The sequence below is a fragment of the Dendropsophus ebraccatus genome, chromosome 3 (genome assembly GCF_027789765.1).
Source record: "Dendropsophus ebraccatus isolate aDenEbr1 chromosome 3, aDenEbr1.pat, whole genome shotgun sequence".
Lineage (NCBI taxonomy): Eukaryota > Metazoa > Chordata > Amphibia > Anura > Hylidae > Dendropsophus > Dendropsophus ebraccatus.
Window position 1 is genome coordinate 194,457,531 of NC_091456.1, and position 21,874 is coordinate 194,479,404.

General features: G+C 49.6%; 1 pseudogene; it reads right to left on the reverse strand.

Moving 5' to 3' along the window:
• The window catches only part of LOC138786652 (zinc finger protein 208-like), a 102,613-nt pseudogene that overhangs the window by 77,985 nt on the left and 2,754 nt on the right, over positions 1–21,874 (reverse strand).

The following is a 21,874-nucleotide window of genomic DNA, read 5'->3' on the forward strand; positions in this document are numbered from 1 at the left end:
AAAATTATATTAAGCAAAATATTGTGCCAAGAGGGCTGAGGAACCCAGTAGTACCTGCCTCAAGGCTACGGACTGCCAGAATCAAAGAGAGGTGGGAGAAGGAGGCGACTGCTGGCTCTTTGCGGCTGATGCAAATTCTTCTTGAAGAAGAAAAAGTCCTATCTGAAACATTAACAGCAGAACTTAACGAAGCTATTGAACAGACCAATCAATTCAAACAGGACCCATCTTATGCAAAAAAAGAAAAACTACTAGAAGACGCCATTACTAGATTTACTGCACATATTAAGGAACGGAAGCACAACCAATTCAAACGTGACGTACAAGATTTCAAAGACAAGCGAGTGTATGAGAGTATACAACAACAACAGAGCAAGAAAAACCAAGAAACAGATATCTCTTCATCTGAGTACGAAGCCTCAGATACAGAGAGACCGGCAACTACATACCAGAGAGGAAAAAACGTGAATAGAGGATCTACAAAGGGTAGAGGAAGAGGAGCCCAGGGAAGATCTTCTGGCAATCAGGGTCATTTTTTAGCCAAAACAGCGCCACAATACCCTCTCAGGAATCGGATGGACAGAAAAGACGACTAACAGAAGAAATGCAGGTCATCAACTTGTCCACAAGAATGTTATCCATGAATGAGATGAGTATCCTTAGAAAGGGGCTATCTTATATACCCACTGTCAGATATAATGCGTTTAGCTGGACCAAGGATATTAACTTATTTGGGAGGAAACTAAAATGGAGAAAATATTTTCTCCAAACTAGCAGAAGACAGTGTGCAGACATGGGAGTAGAAGAAAGGGACTATAGGCTACTTCAGGACATGCAGGACTTAGTGAGAGAAGGGGATAGGGTGGAAGGGGAAGGACCATTTACTTACCTGAAACCCAAGAGCAGGAGGCCGCCTCCTATGGGTGACTACACACGGATAGACTTATTTATCGAATCTGTCACAGAGGAATTGAGGGTGCTAGAGGAGAGAAAAAGTACAGAACACAACATCACATATGCAGAATCACTTGCCCTGCAGACACTCGAGAAAGATAAATCCATAATTATAAAACCTTCCGATAAGGGGGGGAACATTGTAGTCATGAACAGAGATGCATACGTCAAAATGTGTACTGATATACTTAATGACACAGACTGCTACACCCCACTCACTACCGACCCCAAATGGAAATATCAGGAACAACTACATAAGATACTCACTAATGCACATCGGCAGAAACTGATTAGCAATAACGAACTTGATTTCATGGACCCTAAACACCCCCGCACATCGGTCTTCTACTGTACACCAAAAATTCACAAAGGCACACAACCACTCAAAGGACGTCCCATTGTGTCAGGCATTGATAACATCACTCAGAATGCCAGTACTTATATAGACCAGATATTACGCCCATTTGTTGTGAGCCTACCCTCCTATGTCCGAGACACCATGGACGTACTAAGGAGAATCGATGGTGTTACAGTTGAGAGAGAAACACTCCTCATTAGCCTTGACGTTGAGGCATTATATTCATCTATACCTCATGACAAGGGCCTCCTGGCGGTCAAACATTTTCTGGGCACACGGGGGAGACAACATGAATTACATAACGCCTTCCTCCTACAGTTACTAGAATTTACCTTGACCTCTAACTTTTTTCTCTTTGAGGGGCGGTCCTTCCACCAGCGCCGGGGTACCGCAATGGGGAGCCCCTGTGCCCCCACATATGCAAATTTGTACCTCGGGTGGTGGGAGGACCAAGTCGTCTTCAATGACGCCTTGGCTCGCTTCACGACTAATATACCTCTCTGGTTGAGGTACATCGACGACGTCCTGATTTTATGGACGTCGTCGGTGGACCTCTTCAGGGAATTCGTGGACACCCTGAACGACAATGACCTCGGACTCCATTTCACATACGTGATAGACAAACAAAAAATCACATTCCTGGATCTTATGATCTGGAAAGATCAGGGAGGTACTTTAGCCACGAAAGTCTACAGAAAAGCTACAGCAACTAACACATTACTGATGTGGGATAGCTGTCACCCCACCCCCCTTAAAAGGGGAATCCCTACAGGCCAATACCTTAGGGTTAGGCGTAACTGTAGCAATCTGACCGACTTTAGGGACCAGGCCCATGATCTCCAACTGAGATTACGGAGTAGAGGATATCCAAATAAAACCCTACGACAAGCATATAATAGGGCACTCACGACTGACAGACAAACACTACTGACCCCCAAGAGTGACATAAGTAATGACAACTTGAGCAGAATCATCGGGACCTACGATGCCCATGCCACTGAGGTGAGAAACATTATCACTAAATACTGGCATATCCTTCAAAGGGACCCAGATGTAGCCACCATGATCCCACACAAACCACAGATCACATATAGAAAGGGCTGCAACCTGAAGGATAGACTAACTGCTAGCTATCTACCACCTCTCAAAAAACCAGGCACATGGCTGCAAAAACAAACATCGGGCACATTTAAATGTGGGCACTGTTCCATGTGTCGGTTTGTTAACCAAAGCAAAACAATAGTGAGCGCAGTTACAGGTACCCAGTACCCGATCAATGAGTTCGCGAACTGTTCCACAAAAGGTGTGGTATATGTACTCACATGTTCATGCCCCCTGAACTATGTGGGGAAAACAATTAGACCCCTAAGAGAGAGGATGAGAGAGCATGTGGGAGATGTGACTCATGGGAGGGATACCCCGATAGGACTGCATTGTAGAGATGTGCACAACTGTGACCCCAGACATATCTCGTTCCAGGTCCTCGAGGTCATCAAAGCTAATGTGAGAGGCGGTGATTGGGAAAACTTGATCCTACGTAAAGAAGCAGAATGGACATTCAAAATGAGATCTCTCAAACCGCATGGACTGAATGACTTTATACAATATAGCAGCTTCATCTAATGCACTGGAACAAGGACTAATAAGATGAACATTGCATGTTTGACTGACTGACGCGGACTCTGGTGCACAGATGTGCACACCTAACCTAACTGTCCACTTTTAGTCGCAGGCTCTTGACTAGACAGAGGGGAGATGGTAGCTCCAAGGGCACAGCCTTCATGTTACCGTATGGGTCGACTTGCCTTATCTACACTTTTATCATTGATGTGTCTGATACGATCTAGACCTGTGTCACACCTCCGTTTATAACATACCCCCGCTTTCCTTACCTTTATGGCCAGCACTATTTGTAGCATATACACCTGCGCTAGCATATGCCTTACCATTTACTTCACTTTGCTATACTGATAGCCGGGAACAGGGCGTAGATTCCCTATGATCCCTTTTGCACTAAGTACGAGACCGGCCGCCCGCGCCCTTCATTATACGTCAGTGTCACATGATCGGGATTCCACTGACGTCACTATCACGTGACCGGGTATCCCGCACCAGCTGACGCCTAGGAGAGGCGGATCGCGCGCCGCGCTCAGACTATTTAAAACTGTATCAGAGACCTCAGTGCATGGCCGCTATCAGAGCCATGCAGACACTATTCTCCACAGCTCCTGGCAATGTCCCTGATGAATGCCCTTGCAGGAAACGCGTTGGACGCAGGAGACAAGTCCGCTGACCGGTAACTCTGACCAGTGAGAGCCACTGAATCACGGTAACGCCTTTGTGACTTACACAGTGTATCATCTCCCGGGCAGGGAAACATAGATGATGATGATGTGATGAGCTGACTGGACCGCTGGCTCTCCATGTTTGTGGTCATTATACGTTATCAGGCTGGACTACATGCTGGTACAGTACGATACTAATATGTACCGTTTATCACTGTAAATAAATCTTCACTGTTGCAAGTATAAGTTTTCATGTTCCACTGTCTTTACCTGCTTAATTCTATGAAAACCAATTTATATACTAAAAGACGTTATTAAGACTACTCACTGTATATACTGACAGCAGCTCCCTGTACTCACTGTATATACTGACAGCAGCTCCCTGTGTACTCACTGTATATACTGACAGCAGCTCCCTGTGTACTCACTGTATATACTGACAGCAGCTCCCTGTGTACTCACTGTATATACTGACTGCAGCTCCGTGTACTCACTGTATATACTGACTGCAGCTCCCTGTGTACTCACTGTATATACTGACTGCAGCTCCCTGTGTACTCACTGTATATACTGACTGCAGCTCCCTGTGTACTCTGTTAGGAAAATATTTAAAATATATATTATAAAGGGTTAATTTAAGGGTTGATTTAATATGTATTATTGATGAATTAGTGTACAGTTTGAGAATAGTAGTGTGCCAGGGAGAAGGATATGTAAGGTATGTGAAGGAGTCTTCTTGGCTAAATAAAGATTGAAGGTCTGCTAAGTTGACTCCTGAGTAAGCAAGTTCTATCTCTGTATTGTACCATATGTTGTAAGTCAGCTCCTTGTTATCTCAGCTGTTATAAAAGCTTCGCACAGTGTGTCTTCCTGAGACCTCACTCTAGATGCTGTCTGTGTGTGAGCTCTCCCGGCTGGCTGGAAATAAAGAAGCTTGCTATAACCTCCGTGTTTGGTCCTACTTGATAGAGAAGAATTTTCCTTACAACTCACTGTATATACTGACTGCAGCTCCCTGTGTACTCACTGTATATACTGACTGCAGCTCCCTGTGTACTCACTGTATATACTGACAGCAGCTCCCTGTGTACTCACTGTATATACTGACAGCAGCTCTGTATATACTGACATGTAGCTGAGCTGGATGTGTGTAATGTACATGTAGCTGAGCTGTATATGTGTGTAATGTACATGTAGCTGAGCTGTATGTGTGTAATGTACATGTAGCTGAGCTGTATGTGTGTAATGTACATGTAGCTGAGCTGTATATGTGTGTAATGTACATGTAGCTGAGCTGTATATGTGTAATGTACATGTAGCTGAGCTGTATATGTGTGTAATGTACATGTAGCTGAGCTGTATATGTGTGTAATGTACATGTAGCTGAGCTGTATATGTGTAATGTACATGTAGCTGAGCTGTATGTGTAATGTACATGTAGCTGAGCTGTATATGTGTAATGTACATGTAGCTGAGCTGTATATGTGTGTAATGTACATGTAGCTGAGCTGTATATATGTGTAATGTACATGTAGCTGAGCTGTATATGTGTGTAATGTACATGTAGCTGAGCTGTATATATGTGTGTAATGTACATGTAGCTGAGCTGTATATATGTGTGTAATGTACATGTAGCTGAGCTGTATGTGTGTAATGTACATGTAGCAGAGCTGTATGTGTGTAATGTACATGTAGCAGAGCTGTATGTGTGTAATGTCCATGTAGCTGAGCTGTATATGTGTAATGTCCATGTAGCTGAGCTGTATATGTGTGTAATGTACATGTAGCTGAGCTGTATGTGTGTAATGTACATGTAGCAGAGCTGTATGTGTGTAATGTACATGTAGCAGAGCTGTATGTGTGTAATGTCCATGTAGCTGAGCTGTATATGTGTGTAATGTACATGTAGCTGAGCTGTATGTGTGTAATGTACATGTAGCTGAGCTGTATATGTGTGTAATGTACATGTAGGTGAGCTGTATGTATGTAATGTACATGTAGCTGAGCTGTATATGTGTGTAATGTACATGTAGCTGAGCTGTATATGTGTGTAATGTACATGTAGCTGAGCTGTATATGTGTAATGTACATGTAGTTGAGCTGTATATGTGTGTAATGTACATGTAGCTGAGCTGTATGTGTGTAATGTACATGTAGCTGAGCTGTATGTGTGTAATGTACATGTAGCTGAGCTGTATATATGTGTGTAATGTACATGTAGCTGAGCTGTATATGTGTGTAATGTACATGTAGCTGAGCTGTATATATGTGTGTAATGTACATGTAGCTGAGTTGTATATATGTGTGTAATGTACATGTAGCTGAGTTGTATGTGTGTAATGTACATGTAGCTGAGTTGTATGTGTGTAATGTACATGTAGCTGAGCTGTATATGTGTAATGTACATGTAGCTGAGCTGTATATATGTGTAATGTACATGTAGCTGAGCTGTATGTGTGTAATGTACATGTAGCTGAGCTGTATATGTGTAATGTACATGTAGCTGAGCTGTATGTGTGTAATGTACATGTAGCTGAGCTGTATATGTGTAATGTACATGTAGCTGAGCTGTATGTGTGTAATGTACATGTAGCTGAGCTGTATATGTGTGTAATGTACATGTAGCTGAGCTGTATATGTGTAATGTACATGTAGCTGAGCTGTATATGTGTAATGTACATGTAGCTGAGCTGTGTGTGTGTAATGTACATGTAGCTGAGCTGTATGTGTGTAATGTACATGTAGCTGAGCTGTATGTGTGTAATGTACATGTAGCTAAGCTGTATAGGAGCCCGGTGCTTACCTTGGTCTCTAGTCGCAGTCGCACCTGGTAGATGTGACAGGATGTAATGAGGCTTTGTGGCTGTAATGTCGGATACTTCTGTGAAATAAAGAGGAAGAAGAAGCAGCCTGACTGAATGTGTGGGAGGGGGAGGGGTGATGTTATATACACAGGACTGTATTGGAGTGTAAAGGGGAAGTACAAAAGTGGTTTAACACTGGTGTAACTGATCTAACAAACCAACAATACGGAGGAGCCGAGACTGATATATACTGGTCATTTATTCATCCAAATCTCTTAACCATCTAACAGACAAATTAAAATTGGAGAAACGTCGCGAAAATGTCACTTTTTTGTTGTCGATTTCAGGTGCCTTAAAGGGGAAAAAAAGGGTTTTCAAGTCAACCAGTGTTAAAAAGGTATACAGATTTATCATTTACTTCTATTTTAGTCTTCCAGTACGTATCAGCTGCTGCATGTCCTGCAGGAAGTGGTGTATTCTCTCCAGTCTGACACAGTGCTCTTTGCTGCCACCTCTGTCAATGTCAGGAACTGTCCAGAGCAATAGCAAATCCCTATAGAAAACCTCTCCTGCTCTGGACAATTCCTGACATGGACAGAGGGGGCAGCAGAGAGTTTTAATCTTTATTCCCAGGGTCATTACCGAATCTGTGGCACAGGCGGAGATGCGAGTGGGGGGGGGGGGGGGCAATCAATGGAATCCGCCAGAGCCTCTCCGCGCAGATTCCTCAGTGTGAACCCACCCTTATAGAGCAGGAAGAGCTGTGCAGATTGATATATAACTTTGTGGGAAAAGATTCGTTAATCGTTATAACTTGTTGATTGAAATCCCTGCTCATTCTGTGTTGAGGAGTCCGGTGGGCGGAGTCCCTTAATGGATTGGACTCTTGAGCACGAAAACATCAGTGATTTCAATAAATAAATTACAAATTATACTGAATTTTTCCCCATAATTATATATCAATCAGTTCAGCTCCTTCTGCTCTATAACAAGATGCCGATAGCTTAGGTAGCATTTTCAGGCTGACGGGTTTCCTTCAAACACTTTCGGCTTTCCCGGCATCATGATGACGGGAGTTCCAGTGATCTGTTCCACATGCAGCCCTAGGGAGTCTGGGAAAATGTGGATACAACCATAAGCTTTAGCCATGTTTTCCAGGACTCCCTATGGTTGCACCCAACTTCTTCAGCCACCGGTATTCAAATAACGAACAATCGGACTCCAGCAGCCTCCAGATACGCTCATCTCTAATGCGGACCAATAAAGGATTTGTCCGATTTTGCAGCTATTTCTTGTGCTGGCCGTTCTTCTTCTCCCCAGTATTACTATATAATGGGAGGGATAGTGAGATACAACTATTGGGCCTATACTGGTGTGAGGCATAGAAATAGTTCTACATAGAATGTATGTAGGATGGTGTTTGTAGACGTTGAGACACCTTGGAGGGGGATGAAAATGGTTCGTTGCTGAATGTGTAGTTTGTCCTACTATTGTTGTGGCATCTTAGGGCCCTAATACATAATTATTGTGCAAATTATCATAATATCGTTCGAAACGATAATCGTTTTATGTACATGCAGACAACGATCAAACAACCAGTGAGAAATTTTTCATTTGTTCGTTTGGTGCTAACACCCAAAATCATTGTTAATCGTTCCCTGTAATTCCACATTGTTCCTTCATTTGCTGGGATCAGAGGGACTAAACGCTCATAGTAACTAATCACTATCTTACTGTGTAATATGGTGAATGATTTTAGGTTAACGATAAACAATCTTGATAAATAATCTTTATTGTTTAAGGTTAAAAATCGCTTTGTCTAATAAGAGTCTTAAGGGGAGATTTATCAAACATGGTGTAAAGTGAAACAGGCCCAGTTGCCCCTAGCAACCAATCAGATTCCACCTTTCATTTTCCAAAGAGTCTGTGAGGAATGAAAGGTGGAATCTGATTGGTTGCTAGGGGCGACTGAGCCAGTTTCACTTTACACCAGTTTGATAAATCTCCCCCTTAAGAGTCTGGATAATAAGTTACAAAGTTAAATAAGTTGTTCAGCTAACCTTATCCGCTCATGTGCTGGGTAATAGAATATATAATTAACACTCCAATTAAAAACAGTAATTAATATGTATGTAATATCTAACCTATAGGTACTTGGAAACCGCCCATGTCCTTTCCTGGTTGGATGTTATACTTTTTCTTCATCTATAAATATCTACATGCAAAAAAAAAAAAGAGACTGTGCTAGGACACAGGACTAGCCAGATATCCCTCCGGCAAGAACCCAGCCAAGGGGTAGCTCCTGTAGGTAAACCACCAAAACCACCAGATTAAGTGGCCCTATAAGTCAATGTAATGACAAGGGAAAAACCAAGGCTAGGTAACCATCCACATACAGCTGTTTTGGGGTGTTGCCCCTCATCAGTGTGGAGCAAGATTCTGGCTAGGTGGGAGCAATGTCTAGTGGAGCCATAAGAGAAACAGATTGCTGATCTCAGAGAGACCAGCCAAAGATAACACTGTATAAATATGTTTTTTTCCAAAAACAATTTTTAGGGAGCGTTCACACGAACCGGATCCACAGCGGATTTCTCGCTGCAAACTTGCAGCGAGACCCGCTGCGGATCCCTGTCTATGGGCAGACAATCTCGCAGCAGGATACACATCCCACTGCGAGTTTGTCCTCAGCCCGCCCAGTTAACCCCCTGGCCGTCGGAGCCTATACTTCACCTGGTCCCCGCTCCGGCTTGCTTCGGGGGTTCTCGGCACGTACCACTCGGCCAATCAGTGCGCTGCCCCGCCGCAGCGCACTGATTGGCCGAGCGGGACGGGAAGAAACCGGGAGCCCCGAAGTGGGGACCAGGTGAAGTATAGATTCAGGCGGCCGGGGGGTTCACGGGGCAGGCTGCGGACAAACTCGCAGTGGGATGTGGATCCTGCTGCGAGTTTGTCTGCCCATAGAGTTTACTGGGCAGGGATTCGCAGCGGGTCTCGCTGTGAATTCGCAGCGAGAAATCCTCTGTGGATCCGGTACGTGTGAACGTACCCTTAAACAATATTTTGTTTCCATATATTGTGTGTGATTTATGGAAAAGTCGCATTGTCATAGTAAATGTGTCTGAGTAAAAAGTAAAAAAAAAAAAAAAATCACATACAGATTCACCGGTACTGACCAGACACAGGCCTTCACCGGTACTGACCAGACGTAGGCCAGCAACGGTACTGTACAGACGTAGGCCTGTAGCTGTACTGACCAGACGTAGGCTGCCACCTGTACTAACCAGACGCAGGCCCGCACCACTACTGACCAGATGTAGGCATGCACCAGTACTGACCAGACGTAGACCGCCACCGGTACTGACCAGAGGTAGGCCTACACCGGTACTCAGCAGACACAGGTCTGCATCAGTACTGACCAGACATAGGCCCCCACCAGTACTGACCAGGCGTAGGCCGGCACCACTACTGACCAGGCGTAGGCCCGCACCAGTACTGACCAGGCGTAGGCTGCCACCTGTACTAACCAGACGCAGGCCCGCACCACTACTGACCAGACGTAGGCCTACACCAGTACTGACCAGACGTAGGCTGGCACCACTACTGACCAGGGGTAGGCCCGCACCAGTACTGACCAGGCGTAGGCTTGCACCAGTACTGACCAAACGTAGGCCTGCAGCGGTACTGAGCAGACACAGGCCTGCACCAGTACTGAGCAGACACAGGCTTGCACCAGCAGGGCCGCCGATAAGGCAGTACAACTGGTACTGCCGTATGGGGCCCGGACCCTAAGAGACATGGGGGGGGGCCCGCCGGCCGCTGCCCCCCGTCCGCTACGCTAGGGGGGCCCCGCACGGCCCCCCTTGCCACCTGTTTTTGATGGGGGGGGAGCACCGGCCCACGGGTGCCTAGTCCGCGCCGGGAGGGGGGGGGGGGGACGGAGCGGCCGGGAGAAGGATGGGCAGACAGGCTGGTTCCCTCCCCCCATGCAGCGCCGAGGTCCGGGGTCCGGGGTGCGGGGCAGGTGTTGAGCTTCCGGCACACACAGTGACAGAGGCCGGAAGCTCCCAGCTGCAGCCCCGCGGTCCCGGATCTTGTCTCCTGCTCAGCGGCGCTCACGTGATGTGACGTCATCGCCGAGCAGGAGAGAAGATCTGGGAACGCGGGGCTGCAGCTGGGAGCTTCCGGCCTCTGTCACTGTGTGTACCGGAAGCTCAACACCTGCCCCGCACCCCGGACCCCGGCGCTGCATGGGGGGAGGGAACCAGCCTGCCTGCCTATCCTTCTCCCGGCCGCCCGCCCGCCCCGTCACCCCCAGCCTCTGCCCGCCCCCGGCCCACCTGCATCCTCAGCTGCTCCCCTGCTGGGGGGCAGCCTCTCCCCTGCCCCCCAGCCTCTCCCCCTGCCCCCCAGCCTCTCCCCTGCCCCCCCCCAGCCTCTCCCCTGCCCCCCCCCAGCCTCTCCCCTGCCCCCCCCCAGCCTCTCCCCCTGCCACCCAGCCTCTCCCCTGCCCCCCCCAGCCTCTCCCCCTGCCCCCCCCAGCCTCTCCCCTGCCCCCCCCAGCCTCTCCCCTGCCCCCCCCCAGCCTCTCCCCTGCCCCCCCCCCAGCCTCTCCCCTGCCCCCCCCAGCCTCTCCCCTGCCCCCCCAGCCTCTCCCCTGCCCCCCAGCGTCTCCCCTGATCCCTCAGCCTCTCCACCTAACCCTCAGCCTCTCCCCTGCCCCCCCAGCCTCTCCCCTGCCCCCTCCAGCCTCTGCCCTGCCCCCCCCAGCATCTCCCCTGCCCCCCCAGCCTCTCCCCTGCCCCCCCCAGCCTCTCCCCTGCCCCCCCCAGCCTCTCCCCTGCCCCCCCCAGCCCCTCCCCTGCCCCCCAGCGTCTCCCCTGATCCCTCAGCCTCTCCACCTAACCCTCAGCCTCTCCCCTGCCCCCCCAGCCTCTCCCCTGCCCCCTCCAGCCTCTCCCCTGCCCCCCCCCAGCGTCTCCCCTGCCCCCCCAGCCTCTCCCCTGCCCCCCCAGCCTCTCCCCTGCCCCCCAGCCTCTCCCCTGCCCCCCCCAGCCTCTCCCCCTGCCCCCCAGCCTCTCCCCTGCCCCCCCCAGCCTCTCCCCTGCCCCCCCCAGCCTCTCCCCTGCCCCCCCCCAGCCTCTCCCCTGCCCCCCCCCAGCCTCTCCCCTGCCCCCCCCCAGCCTCTCCCCTGCCCCCCCCAGCCTCTCCCCTGCCCCCCCCCCAGCCTCTCCCCTGCCCCCCAGCGTCTCCCCTGATCCCTCAGCCTCTCCACCTAACCCTCAGCCTCTCCCCTGCCCCCCCCAGCCTCTCCCCTGCCCCCTCCAGCCTCTCCCCTGCCCCCCCCCCAGCGTCTCCCCTGCCCCCCCAGCGTCTCCCTTGACCCCCCAGCGTCTCCCCTGACCCCTCAGCCTCTCCACCTAACCCTCAGCCTCTCCCCCTGCCCCCCAGCCTCTCCCCCGGTCCCCAGCCTCTCCCCCCTGCATTCTCAGCCTCTCCCCCTAACCCTCAGCCTCTCCCCTGCCCCCCCAGCCTCTCCCCCCTGCATTCTCAGCCTCTCCCCCTAACCCTCAGCCTCTCGCCTGCCCCCCCTGCCTCTCCCCCTAACCCTCAGCCTCTCCCCTGCCCCCCCCAGCCTCTCCCCTGCCCCCCCAGCCTCTCCCCCCTGCATTCTCAGCCTCTCCCCTGACCCCCCAGCCTCTCCCCTGCCCCCCAGCCTCTCCCCTGCCCCCCCAGCCTCTCCCCCTAACCCTCAGCCTAACCCCCAGCCTCTCCCCCTAACCCCCAGCCTCTCCCCCTAACCCCCAGCCTCTCCCCCTAACCCCCAGCCTCTCCCCTGCCCCCCAGCCTCTCCCCCTAACCCTCAGCCTCTCCCCTGCCCCCCCAACCTCTCCACCTAACCCTCAGCCTCTCCCCTGCCCCCCAGCATCTCCCCTGACCCCAGACTCTCCCCCTAGACTCTCCCCCTGCCCCCCAGACTCTCCCCCTGCCCCCCCAGCCTCTCCCCGGTCCCCCAGCAACTCCCCTGACCCCAGCGTCTCCCCTGCCCCCCCAACCTCTCCACCTAACCCTCAGCCTCTCCCCTGCCCCCCAGCGTCCCCCCTGACCCCAGCCTCTCCCCCTGCATTCTCAGCCTCTCCCCTGACCCCCCAGCCTCTCCCCTTCCCCCCAGCTGCCTCCCTTCCTCAGCCCCCCCCAGCTGCCTCCCTTCCTCAGTCCCCCCCCAGCTGCCTCCCTTCCTCAGTCCCCCCCCAGCTGCCTCCCTTCCTCAGTCCCCCCCCCAGCTGCCTCCCTTCCTCAGTCCCCCCCAGCTGCCTCCCTTCCCCAGTCACCCCAGCTGCCTCCCTTCCCCAGTCCCCCCCAGCTGCCTCCCTTCCTCAGTCCCCCCCAGCTGCTCCTTCCCCAGTCACCCCAGCTGCCTCCCTTCCTCAGTCTCCCCCCAGCTGCCTCCCTTCCTCAGTCCCCCCCCAGCTGCCTCCCTTCCTCAGTCTCCCCCCAGCTGCCTCCCTTCCCCAGCTGCCTCCCTTCCCCAGTCACCCCCAGCTGCCCTCCTGCCCCAGTCACCCCCCGCTGCCTCCCTTCCCCAGTCACCCCCAGCTGCCCTCCTGCCCCAGTCACCCCCAGCTTCCCGCCTGCAGACGAGTTATGGTCAGAGAAGTCTTCATGATGCTGCGCCAGATGGAGAAGAAAGCAAAAAGTTAGCGACAGCAATTCGAGAAGACGTCTCCTGTGAGTCATTAGTAACTGCACTGTAATCACTTCTATAGTGTTTAGAGCCTGTGTACCATTGGGGTCTCAATGGGTCAGTGTATTGTTTGCGGTAGTGTACTGACACAGCCCTGCGGTCACTACAGTACACTAACCCAAACTTTTAAACTAGGACCCAACTACAAGAGCTGCAGGCACTACAACTCCCAGCATATCCTGAGGGCTGTAGACTGTCAGTAAATGCTGGGAGTTGTAGTGCCTGCAGCTGTTGTAGTTGGGTCCTAGGTGCATTATACACTGGAGGCTTTGTGGGAGATCAGAATACAGAGATCTGTGGGGGCTCAGTGCAGGGAAGTGACCCCAGAACATCACTAATAGGGGATAAAACAAAAACATCTCCCCCTATCCCCTATTAGTGATGTTCTGGGGTCACTTCCCTGCACTGAGCCCCCACAGATCTATGTATTCTGATCTCCCACATGGCCTCCAGTGTATAGGACCCAACTACAACAGCTGCAGGCACTACAACTCCCAGAACAGTGTGCAGCCCTCAGGATATGCTGGGAGTTGTAGTGCCTGCAGCTGCTGTAGTTGGGTCCTAGGTGCATCATACACTGGATGCTTTGTGGCATATAAGTATACATAGATCTGTGGGGGCTCAGTGCAGGGAAGTGACCCCAGAACATCACTAATAAGATATTGGGGGAGATGTTTTTGTTCTATCCCCTATTAGTGCTGTTCTGGGGTCACTTCCCTGCACTGAGCCCCCACAGATCTATGTATTCTTATGTGCCACAAAGCATCCAGTGTATGATGCACCTAGGATCCAACTACAACAGCTGCAGGCACTACAACTCCCAGCATGTACTGACAGTCTGCAGCCCTCAGGATATGCTGGGAGTTGTAGTACAGTAGTACAATCCTCCGATACCTGCCGCTGTAGACAGATGTGTTGCTGGACCTTCAGGGCTGATAGTTGTCACCCACAGATTGCAGCCACCAGGAGACTCTGCACACAGTGATTTATTACAGGGTTGTCCTCTCAGAGACTACAACTCCCAGCATACCCTGAGAGCTGTATAAATGGAGGGTGTTCTGAGATTTGTCACAGATACAGATGAATTCAGGAAAGGAGCGGGGTCAGCATGTCGTGTGTCACTGGTTGTATATTGGTGGGCTCCAGGTACCCCAGTCCAACACTGGACAGAACCAGTCCCCAAACTAAGACGTCCCCGGCCTCCTTCCTTCCTCCATCACGTGTTTGATGAGAACAGCGGGCATCAAGGAGAGCGGCACCCAAGTGCCAGGGTATATACCATGCATGTACAGCAACGTGGGGGGGGGGCGCCTCTGCGTGCAAAGTGCCTAGGGCAGCATGAACTCTAAATACAGGCCTGCTCGCCGCCATGTATTCGCTATCACTGGCTTGGGTGAGCTAAACTAGTCTGCCTGGGGGGGGGGGGGGGTGATTTGTATATGCTCACTAACATGGAACAGCCTCATTATATTAGCCTTATCAACATTCTATGTTAGTGAGCATACCGGCAGGCCCGGATTGGTAATCTGGCGGGCCGGGCAAATGCCCGCTGGGCCGCCAGATTACCAGTCAGTGGGGCCGCTGGTCCTGCTGTAAACTTGCATCGGCCCTCTGCAGTGGCTGAGAGAACAGTGTGGCCGGCCGTCGCGCTGTTCTCTCAGCCTCTGGCAGTGTGACTGGGCCGGAATATTCCTCCCCTGCTCCCCCCTCCCCTCGGCCTATCTCCCTATACCTCAGCATAACGGAGGTGCCGCACAGGCCGTCTGCTTCAACTTCCTCTCTCACATCTGACGTCATTTCCTGCAGGGGATCAGCTTCCTGGAGGAGAGAGGAGAAGAAGTTGCCCCACGCTGCAGCACTGAGAGGCTGCTGAGGTGTCAGTCAGAGGGGGGCCCGGGCCTGTCATCTGCCCCCTGCTGGGCTGTGTGAGGAGGCAACCAAGTCTCCCTCCCCCTCACAGTGATTTCATCATCTCCTTCCTGCTCTGCAGTCGGAGGGGCAGGGGAGAACCATGCTGGTTGTGAGGGAGGAGGACCTGCCAGGACCAGAGAACTAAGGAGCTTAGTGATGAGAAGTAAGTGAGTGTATGTGTAAGTGTGTTACTATATGGAGTGTGTTCAAGTGTGTAATGTACACAGTATATGTGTGTACGGTATATAGTGTATGCATGCCTCTAGTATGTGTATGATGTATGTATATGTGTGTACAGTATATAGTGTATGCATGCCTCTAGTATGTGTATGATGTATGTATATGTGTGTACAGTATATAGTGTATGCATGCCTCTAGTATGTTTATGATGTATGTATATGTGTGTTCAGTATATAGTGTATGCATGCCTCTAGTATGTTTATGATGTATGTATGTGTGTACAGTATATAGTGTATGCATGCCTCTAGTATGCTTATGATGTATGTATGTGTGTACAGTATATAGTGTATGCATGCCTCTAGTATGCTTATGATGTATGTATATGTGTGTACAGTATATAGTGTATACATGCCTCTGTAGTATGTGTATGATGTATGTATATGTGTGTACAGTATATAGTGTATGCATGCCTCTAGTATGTTTATGATGTATGTATATGTGTGTACAGTATATAGTGTATGCATGCCTCTAGTATGCTTATGATGTATGTATATGTGTGTACAGTATATAGTGTATACATGCCTCTGTAGTATGTTTATGATGTATGAATATATGTATAGTGTGTGTGTGTGTGTAGATGTGTGAATAGTGTATACATGCCTCTGTAGTATGTTTATGTATCAATATATGTATAGTGTGTTTGTGTATTTGTATGTACAGTTTATAGTGTATACATGCTTCTGTAGTATGCTTATGATATATTGTATGCATGTATGTGCAGTAGGCATATGTGTATATAATTTTATGTTTGTACAGAATGTGCTCATATATGATATGCATGTGTATAATAAAATTGTGCCTTCTTATTCTGACATATTGCACATACAGTATTACATATTTTTTGTATATGCAATATGGCAGAATATGAAAACACATTTTTGTATGAAGGAGATGCTGTCCTAGTTTATAGTCTCCATTGTGTGACAGGGATGCCATGGGTTGGTTGTAGTGTGCCCATCCCAGGGTATCGGCAGTACACAGCGCTACAGAAAGTGTATACTGCCAGTGTTAGACACATTGCGCTGACATGTGACCATACCTGAACTGTAGCGTCAGCACAATCTGTTTAATGCCGGCTCCATGTGTACGTACGTATGTATATATATATATGTATGTATGCACAGTGTGTGCTGGGTGTTTACACCACTGGAATAATCTGTAATAATCTGTAGTTAAAGGGGTAGTGCGGCGGTAAACAATTATTCACAGAATAACACACATTACAAAGTTATACAACTTTGTAATGTATGTTATGTCTGTGAATGGCCCCCTTCCCCGTGTCCCACCACCCCCACCTGTGTACCCGGAAGTGTGGTGCGCTATACATACCTGTCACGTGCCGACTCGTCTCCGATCTTCAGTCATCAGATGCTCAGCCGCGATTGGCTGAGCACAGTTATGCTCAGCCAATCGCGGCTGAGCATCTGGTGACACTGAAGAGGGTGGCCGGCACTCAGGACGGTCGGAGGGATTCGGCCCGGCCGTCCGAAGACGACATCGCTGACTGAAGATCGGAGACGAGTCGGCACGTGACAGGTATGTATAGCGCACCACACTTCCGGGTACACGGGTGGTGGTGGTGGGACACGGGAAAATGGGCCATTCACAGACATAACATACATTACAAAGTTGTATAACTTTGTAATGTGTGTTATTCTGTGAATAATTGTTTACCGCCACACTACCCCTTTAAATGTGACTGTAAATATATGTAGGATTCCAAAGACAAAAGTCCAGCACTTTCTTCCTATGTAATTATATTCACATCTTTATTGTAACTCCCTGATACAAGACGCCATCACCATCACATGATGCAGTTGTTGGTAACAAGGGTGTCTTACATTATGGATCTGTTATGAAGCTGTGAATTCTAATACACCAGAACGAGGTGCTGGACTTTTGTCTGTCAGGCTATGTTCACACACACTTTTTTGAGCCATAAGCCGCATTCACACGTTCCGTGTTCTGCACGGAACATGAATGTGGAATAGGGCTGGGCGATATTGACCTAAATCATTATCGCGGTTAATCGTACATGTAGCCGCGGTAACGATAACTGAACGATAATTATGACACGCCCCTTAGGTAAGCCACACCCTTCTGCAAGCCACACCCACTTAACCGTGCCAACCTGGGGATATTTTGTTTTAATAGAGTAAAAAAAAAAGTAACTCACTGAACAGCAACACAAGGATGAGCCATTTAGTCTATTGTCATTATTTGTTATTATAATTAGGGGGTCTCAGAGAACCTGGACATGTATATAGAGGTATACAGCTACAATAGGACATGTATATACGGGTATACAGCAATGTACAAAGTACAGGACGTGTATATACAGGTATAGCGCTATGTACTACATAGCTGTATACCTGTGTATGCATGTCCTGTAGTGCGTACATAGCTGTATACCAGTATATACACATCCTGTAGTGTGTATAGCTGTATACCCGTATATAAACGTCCTGTAGTGGCAGTATTATATATGTATGTACACACTACAAGACGTGTATACACAGGTATACAGCTATGCAGGTTCTACATTAAAAACACATGCACACTCAGCTAAGCTGAGCATTCATGTGTCTAATGGTGCGTTTACACAGGCAAATTTAACTGACACATCTTTGAAGCCAAAGCCAGGAACAAATTATAAACAAGGATCAGGTCATAAAGCAAAGCCTGAGATTTCTCCTCTTTTTAAATCCATTCCTGGCTTTGGCTTCCAAAATCTGTCAGATAAATCTCTGTGTAAATACACCCTTAGAGGATCACAAAAGACAGCTGGGGGTGGAGCAGGGGCATAGCTAGGATTCATGACACCCCATAGCAAAAAAAAATAAAAAATACATGGGGCCCCATGAATTTTGTATGAGCCCCCCAACCTCTGGCAGCACATCAAATAGAAGAGGGGGCAGCTGAAGCGAGGGCAAGGGGGACTGCAATTAGAACTGGGGCAGGGTGGCAGCAGCTGGGGGTGATCTGGGCAGAAGGGGGGACAGAAGCTGGGGGTGATCTGGGCAGAAAGGGGGGGAGAAGCTGGGGGTGATCTGGGCAGAAGGGGGGGGCAGAAGCTGGGGGAGATCTAGGCAGAAGGGGGGGGGGGCAGAAGCTGGGGGAGATCTAGGCAGAAGGGGGGGGGCAGAAGCTGGGGGAGATCTAGGCAGAAGGGGGGGGCAGAAGCTGGGGGAGATCTAGGCAGAAGGGGGGGGGGGCAGAAGCTGGGGGAGATCTAGACAGAAGGGGGGGGCAGAAGCTGGGGGTGATATAAACTGTATCTTCTCCCTTATCACTAGGGAGAAGATACAGCACTGGCACACACTTGGCCCTCACGGCTGCCACCTCCTCTCACCCCCCCCCCCCCTCCCGAACAGTCGCTGACCTGCTCCTCATACCCGGCACACACGCAGCATTTCCGACAGTCGCCGACCCGCTCTTCATAACCAGCACTGAGTTCACACGCGGCCCTCCTGGCCGCACGCACCCGCAGGTTCCCGGTCTCTGGAGAAGGAGGTTGCAGGGACCGGGGGATCGTGTGATGGATGGCGTCACTGTGCTGGGGCTGTATAGTGGGATGTGGGGGCGCAGTGCAGACCCCCGATCCCGCTATACAGCTCCACCACCCACAGCGACGCCATCCATCACACGATCCCCCGGTCCCTGCAGCCTCCTTCTCCAGAGACCGGGAACCTGCGGGTGCATGCGGCCAGGAGGGCCGCGTGTGAACTCAGTGCTGGTTATGAAGAGCGGGTCGGCTCTTCCGGAGTGAGTGGCGGGGGCGGCCGGGAATGCCGCTTGTGTGCCAGGTATGAGGAGCGGGTCAGCCACTGTTCTGGGTGAGAGGAGATGGGGGGCGATGGGCTGCTGCCAAATGTCAGACTGCTGCAGGGCAGGGGATGGGAGGTCACCTGCCTCAATAGTAAATGTGCGCCCTGGCTGGAATCCCAGGCAGGTTGGGAGCGGGGACACTGGGGAGCTGAGGGGGCGGAGGAGAAATACCGCAAATACCGCCCTGGCAAAGTTGAGGTCGGTTTACCGACGCCAGGGACGGTATCGGTATTTTCACGGTATACCGCCCAGCCCTAATGTGGAATGCCTGTAACGGACTCTCCCCCGCCCGGACAGCATCTGTGATAAGATGCTGGGAGCGGGGGAACTGTACAGATATGCGCCGCACTGTAATGACAAAGCCGCACGGCTGCTTCATTACAGCATATCTGTACAGTTCCCCCGCTCCCAGCATCTTATCACAGATGCTGTCCGGGCGGGGGAGAGTCCGTTACAGGCATTTCACGTCCGTGTTCTGTGCAGAACACGGAACGTGTGAATGCGACCATACAGTAGCTGCTCATAAAGTCCTAAAAAGTCCATAACAGTTTATTATGTTCAATTAAACTTGATATTAAAATGGCTGTTTGCGCACTCATGTAGTGACTTTATGGTCATAATCATCACTACAGAATTTAAAAGGATAATCCAGAATTAGAAAAACATGGTTGTTTTCTTCCAAAAACAGCGCCACCCTGTCCTCAGGTTGTGTGTGTTATTGTATTAGAACTCAGCTCCATTCACTTCCCTGGAAATAAGCTGCCTCTTTGCAAAGTGACACTAGTTGAGGGGCTATGCAGCTTTTAATATATCATCTGGTCATCAGTATTGTTCTATGGATAGTAGTCTGCAGCTACTACAGTATAAGCAGGGCCTGTGTGGGCCGCCATATCCATACACTTCATATATTGGTGACCTGGAGTGTATTTTTAATAGTGTCACCTTCATCTTCATGTTAAATTTATTATTTTATTGGGTATTAACAAACACAAATTTTTAATAATAGGGTCACGTCCAAGGTGTGAGTGGGGCATTGGCCCTTTTGTTAGGGAGGCCCCAGACACTTTGGCAAAGGTTACTTTGTGAAGCAATACACTTGGGTATGATGCTGGAACAAGGATCCTAAAATGTTTGTCTGGTAGATCCTACAGAGGGGAGTCACGGCCGGAGAAGTCTTCATGATAGGTGAGCAAGAAAAAGAGAACAACTTTAGCAAAAACGTCACTTGCAATTCATGCAGAGAAGACTCCTCCTGTAAGTCACTGGATGTAATTGCACTATAAGCACTCCTTTTATAATCATCCTTTTTATTACCAGTTGAAGTGTCACAGTGACAGCCGCAGCACCGCCATGTATGTAAATCAGTCAGAGCAGGAAGGCTCCTCCTCTGTGACACTTCAGCTGGTAACGAAAAAGGATGATTATTAAAGTTTACACTGGACTAAAAGTCCTGTCACTGATACTGTATCTCCCCCGCACCTTTCTACAGCTCTGTACCTAGTATGGACCTCACAGATTCCCGTACATACCTAATCTATTGTGGATTTGGTGCTGCTGAAATACATAAATATGCACAAAAGATTTTTTCTTTTTTATGTGTTGATGGTAGGGTTCAATATTTAAGGAAGTAGTGAGTAGAATTCGCTACTGCATGTATAGTACAATGCTATCTCTAATTTATAAGGAAGGATATGGTATGTGGGCTGCTGAGGTTTGAGTGCCAGGGCTGATTTTAAGTCCCAGTCCGGCCCTGCATACCGGGGAGGGGATATTGGTGAACATATACAAATCAAACAGCCCCCCCAGACCCTCAAGATTCAATAACCCCAAACGGGGCATTGCCTAGTACTCAACAGCATTCTGAATACAGGGGAACCCCTACCCCACTCTTGTATAAGTTTTAGTCTCCATCATAATGAGCCCCGCTGGGCTTGTAGACACGCTATAAATTGTACGTTGCAGGGGGTGAGTATAATGCACTGCATACAGAGCACAAGAGGCAGCTATACAAGTAAGTGTCTGTATGGTGACATTTACATTGCACCTTGTTCACATTTAGTTTCTACAATTTTATAACTGTATAACAGAGGTTACATTTTAAGCCACTGGGAAAAATGGGGTATATGAGCCAGTTCTCTAGAATTAATCTGAACCAAATTATACCTCCCAGCAAGGCGTGGGGCGAACACACAATTTTTTTTTTTTTTTTTTTATTAATGTGGGGGGCCCAGACACTTTGGTTGTATGGGGCCCCGAAATTCCTGATGGCGGCCCTGTGCACCAGTACTGAGCAGACACAGGCTTGCACCTGTACTAACCAAACGTAGGCGTAGGCCAGCACTAGTACTGACCAGACACAGGCTTGCACCTGTACTAACCAAACGTAGGCCTGCACCGGTACTGAGCAGACACAGGCCTGCACCAGTACTGAGCAGACACAGGCCTGCACCAGTACTGAGCAGACACAGGCCTGCACCAGTACTGAGCAGACACAGGCCCGCACCAGTACTGAGCAGACACAGGCCCGCACCAGTAGTAACCAGACACAGGCTTGCACCTGTACTAACCAAACGTAGGCCTGCACCAGTACTGACCAGACGTAGGCCTAAAAAGGCGTAGGACCTAAAAAGTTGCATCTAAAAAATATTCCTCCGTCAAATACTGGTTCATAAAGAGAATTTAGATTAAAAATCCAATTATTCACCTAAAAATATGCACAAAACCCTTGATAAATTTCCCCAATGAGCTTGTT